At 41.8% G+C, this 5595-nt stretch overlaps 1 non-coding gene across 1 annotated transcript; it reads right to left on the reverse strand.

Moving 5' to 3' along the window:
* Positions 1-2838: 2838 nt before the first annotated feature.
* On the reverse strand, positions 2839-3002 carry LOC120245825. The gene has a single exon (XR_005531906.1). It is a non-coding gene; the product is annotated as a U1 spliceosomal RNA (small nuclear RNA).
* Between the last annotated feature and the right edge of the window lie 2593 nt (positions 3003-5595).

Raw genomic sequence — 5595 nt, forward strand, 5'->3', positions numbered from 1 at the left:
TGTTCGCCCGATTCCTTTTAAAGTATTTACTTACTTATTTATTTTGAGAGTCAGAAACAGAGCATGAGCAGGGGAGAAGCAGAGAGAGAGAGGAAGACATAGAATCCAAAACAGGCTCCAGGCTCTGAGCTGTCTGCACAGAGCCTGATGCAGAGCTCGAACTCACAGACCATGAGATCATGACCTGAGCCAAAGTCAAATGCTTAACCAACTAGGCCACCCAGGCACCCCGTCTGATCCCTTTTAAACGAACACTGCTTCTTTGTCCCCTTCCCCATCTTCTTGGCTCAATTACTTAATTAATTTTTCCCTTCCATGTAGAATCTGAGTTCAGGGACCAAGATGCTTGAAGCTATTTTGGTTGTGAGATACCTCACATGATGAAAGATTATTGTAAGAATACATATAGAAGTGAGAAACACAAGCCTCATCCCTTCATCAGCAGGAATTTCAGCAGCCTGCCATTGACAGGACTCTATTAACTTTCGGTCTCTGCTTCTACTTAAGTGTCTTCTCTGCCTCTTTCTGCTAACAGCTCGTTAATTTCTTACAGTTTTCTCATTCAGATTCAGGAAGGTATTGTTTTGCTCATTAGAATTACTTCTGGGACAAGTCTGGCAATACTACCTTCCTCTGGTCGGTCTCTACATTGACTTTGCCTGGTCAGAGGGCAGCTCTCAGTGCAGGGCTTCTCAAACTTTGCTGTGCATCAGGGTCACCTGGGGGTGCTCATGAAAACACATATTACTGGGACCCATCCCACAGTTTCCAGACAGTAGGACTGGGAGGGGGGAGATGAGAATTTGTGTTTATAAAAGGCCCCCAGGTGATGCTGATGCCATTGTTCTAGGGACTATGTTTTTAAAAATCTGTCCCAAAGTGGGGCACCTAAGTGGCTCAGTTGCTTACGCATCCAACTCTGGATTTTGGCTCAGGGCATGATCTCACCATTTCTGAGATCTTTGTGAGATCCAGCCCGGAGCCCCACGTTGGGCTCTGTGATGACAACATGGAGCCTACTTGGGATTCTCTCTCTCTTCCTCTCTCTCTCTCCCTCTCTCTCTCTCCCTCTCTCACTGCCCCTCCTTTACTTATTCTCTCTCTCTCTTTCAAAATAAATAAATGAACAATTTAAAAAAATGTCCCAAAGAAAATAGTGATCTTCTTTTACTAATAAAATAATTTAGGCTGTGCCTCTCTGCAGTGGATATAAAAGAAGCAGTTTTTTTGGAAGTAGAGGTCAGAATAACAATGCATCAAGCAAATTATACCTCAATAAAGCAGGTTTAAAATTAAATGTTAGAATAAAGTCAATAATTCTCTTCCAGCCCAGGCTTCCACCAAGAGTTGCCCTCAATCAGAATCATGATCTCTTTCAATGCATTTCTTGAACCAAGGTTACAACCTACAGTTTTTGAATCTTTTGCTGGAAAATGGCTCCATGTTTTCTATACTCCATAGCAGTCTTTATCATTAGCTCTCTTGGGTATACCTAGAAACCTCTCTTTCAGTATTCCAGAATCCTGTGTACACATCCTAAAGACATAGCCAGGAAAGTAACACCCTATTAGTCATTTGTCGGGAAACATCAGAGACACAAAGCAATTTTAAATACATATAAGTGGTGGTATGTGGAGTTTACTATACCAAAGATTAATGTCATTTTTACCTATAACTCTCTAGTTTTATCACTAAGTAGCTTCCTCAGAGTTAATTTTATGGTGCAACAGTTTATTAATAAGTTTTAAGTAGTAGAAGCCACTTTCCTAAGTGAAAACTTTCAGTGAACCCAATAAGTGGGACAACTGAAAGAAGAATTGCTCTGCTTCAGATAAGCACAAAGAACCAAGCTCTAGTCAGATAGCCTTCCTTCCCCTACATTCTCCCCACAAGGTGGCTCCCACGCCACCTCCTCTCAGCCCTAGACTCCATGGAACTCATTTAGAAACCTCTGGCAGAGTGGAAATAGCATGAATGTTGAGGCAAAAAAGTCAGCCTTTTGTTTCCATCCTTTACTTAGCAAGGTGAATCACACAAATATTCCTTCTGAGAGTCCATTTCCTTACCAAAAAATGGGATTAGAAATTCCTCGCTCAACGTATTACTATAATAAACTCAAGTATACAAAAATCCTTGGAATACAGTGAGTTTCAAAAATATTAGTTCCGTCCTATCTGAAGTGTGAGTTTGAACTGGAAAGATTTGAATACAGAAGCATTCCAGTTCACATTTTATTCTTTCACACACACACTAAGTCCAAGATAAAGCACTGTAAACATAGTATCTATCTACAACTAGAATTTCCAGCATTAGGTTTTAGGCCAAGAGATTTTTTTTTTTTATACCTCCAAAGTATCAAAGTGTGAAAACCATCAAACAAATGGGAACGAGGTTCCCTCTTGCATGCCCAGTCACATAATCAGAACATATGCTTTCCAGGCGAGTTAAATCGCTGTATCAACCACTTAACATTTGTGAAGACCAATTATAGTTTTAAAGTAACTTAAGTTTGCAAAACTTCATTGAAAAATATCTCAGAAGGAAAACTAAAACTTGAACACTCTTTTTTGATCAGGTCGATAACACACAGTTTCTAAGAAAATCTTTCTTTTTAAGTTACCCTCTTCTTCAGGCCAATGTTTTTCTCAGCATGGAAAATAAATACACTGATTTCCTTACCTTGTTTTTTTTTTTCTTTATTTTTTTAAAATCTTTCTTTTTAAGTTACCCTCTTCTTCAGGCCAATGTTTTTCTCAGCATGGAAAATAAATACACTGATTTCCTTACCTTGTTTTTTTTTTTCTTTATTTTTTTCTTTATTTTTTCTTTTATTTTTATCAGGGGAAAGTGCGAACGCAGTCCCCCACTACCACAAATTATGCAGTAGAGTTTCCCACATTTGGGGAAATCACAGGGGTCAGCGCATCCAGAGTGCAATGGATAAGCCTCGCCCTGGGAAAACCACCTTCTTGATCATGGTCTCTCCCCTGCCAGGTAAGTATTGATTTCCTTCCTTTGGATCATCAAATCAAAAATACAGAAGACATCTGGAAATGGGAGAATAGTTCAATAAATTCAAAATACATTAATTTTGCACTGGCACTTCTATGTGGTTACTTGCACAGCTAAGTAGCTACCCTGAAGTTCATATTATGGATAAGAGACATGTTCTTTTCTATGAACAGGCTGCCTGTTATGACAATAAGGAATCCCTACGCCTAGTTCTATTACGGAAGCTAATGTGTAACCATTGGAGACAGACCACGGCTTACAAAGGGCAAGGTTATGCATTTTTCCTGTCAATGCAAGAGGAACTCTCTTGTGAAAAACCTCTAGCCTCAGCATGGGTGAAGTTTCTGAATTATGTTTGGAGGCACAGCCTGGGGCAAAGTCAATCAGTGAAGTAAGGGAGCATTTTCGCTGGTCTATTCACCAGCTACTTCAGGATGTGTATTCTTTCCCATTTGAAAGCCGTTTCTGAAGAGAGGAAAGCATGTGTCCTGGCTCGACATGACATTCTGCTCTCCAGATGGAAAAAGCAGCAAAGGACAGGGCTTTGCCAGTAGGAGAACAAGCCAATTTCATCCTAAGTGTTCTAATCACATGCCCCCAACTTCCTCCTGTACATGACCCCTTTGGAAGCCCCTCAGGCATCCGCACTCAACGTGCAGGCAACTTCTCTTCCCATTAAGCCATCCTCACCTCCGCTTCCAGGAAATGGTGCTGCCAGGACCCAACAGCTGGTCCATCACCTAGAGCTCATCAGGAGATTAGCCCTGGCAACTCTCTCTTTCCCACATTTTCATCCAATCTACACCACTTCTATCTCTTACATACCTCAGAAGAGTCAGTCCATCTCTCCTCATCTTCATGGCTACCACCTGTGAAAAGCTACCTCACTACCATTCTGCATTCACTCGGCAACCAGAGCAACTGCTTACGACACAAATTACAAGTATTTTTCAATACCTTACCATTGACTTGATGATAGAGTCCAATTTTTAGAGCCTCTGTATTATAAATTCGGGCAGTAGTTTACCTTATTCCTATTCATTCTTTCCCTATCTCTCTCTCCCTTTCAATATTAAAATCTTTCATGTATTTGAAAGCATACAGTTCTCTCTTTTCTCTAGCTTTTTTTTTTTTTTTCCTTGGCTGAACCCTTTAAGTAAGAGAAGCAAAATCAAATCATTTGGGTAGTCTCGATCAAGCTTCAAATTCCAGCAAGATATTATTTATTTCCTTTAAGGTGCTTGAGTGCACTCCCTCCACCAACCATCATTATACATCTAGTTGCCAAGCCACCTTCCTGGAATGGGGACCCAGCCACGGGCTTCCAAACAAACCCCGTAAGTATTAATACTGGAACTCTTCCAGGAAACTGATTGCCTCAAAGCGTGGGGGGCAACTGTAGGTCCTAGAGAGTAAGCTCTTCAAGGGGAGAAAGAGAGACCGGGACCAGGATGCCCCTCCTGAAATGCACCGCAGGTCCCTGCTGGTCCCAAACAATGGAAGCAGATCCAAAATGTTTGAAGAAGCACTCAGAGGTCATGAGGCCATGCTCAGATGAAAGTCCTTATTTCCTGGAGTCTAAGGGCAGATGGAAGCCTAACTTTTCAAATGTGCTCTCTCTGGTTCAAATGGCTAAATGTGGACAGTGAGGGGGGAGGGGGCAAAAATCATCACATGGTTAAGAATCTTTGTGCAAATAACAGTGTTCATTTAGGCTTTCTTAAGTAAAATGGGTATGTATTATTAGGATGGAGAGGTATCTAACTGAAACCCAAGAGCAGAAATATAGCCGGCTGTAGAAAGAAACTAGAACAAATAATTTAAAAACTTTTCAGATATTTCTCTCCAGATTTCTCGCCTCTGCTGCTCTCTTTACATTCATTTCCCTTTTTGTCCCTTTGTACCAGCTTTTTCTGCTCCTTTATCCACAAGCAAACCATGGATGGTGCACAATTCTCCTGTTGATATGTTGAAGGTCTAGCTTCTTGCAGCCTCAGGTCCAAGTGGGAAGTGGCCCTAACTCTAAGTTTCTGAAAGAGAGAATTTGCTGGGTTCAATGTTGCTTAGCTCCACATCTGACCAAGTGAGCTAGATCCAAAAAGAAGAGGTCACACGGCAGAAATACAACACGCAGGGCCACATTATTGTAACACGATGGAAGGTCGTCACAGAGAAGTTTCTGGGTTTCCTCTAAACTCACCCCCATCAGGCTTCCTCCACAGGGCACATGCCTTCCTAGCTCCCAGGTAGCTGGAAGTCTCCCACCCTGCCCAGTATATCTAGGTCCCCACCGCTGTCTTAAGAATGCCTTACTCTGGTAGGCCTCAAACCCCTGTGCTCCTGTAGAATTTCTCCATCCTGTATGCTCCATACCCCATGAATTTCCCCCCTTCAAAAGGCTATACATTGGAGAAGGGGGTGTGAGGGCAATCTTTTTCCTACCAGTAGGACACCATCCCATTAGATCTCAGAAAATGTTCGCTCCATTTCGTAAAGCAATGCTGGTAGTCCCAATTGTATTGTCTCCTCTACGTATCATCCCCTCGTCGAAGACTCTGGCACTAATCCACATGAATTGGGTCA

The sequence above is a fragment of the Hyaena hyaena genome, unplaced genomic scaffold, assembly GCF_003009895.1.
Source record: "Hyaena hyaena isolate Hyena2069 unplaced genomic scaffold, ASM300989v1 scaffold_433, whole genome shotgun sequence".
NCBI lineage: Eukaryota > Metazoa > Chordata > Mammalia > Carnivora > Hyaenidae > Hyaena > Hyaena hyaena.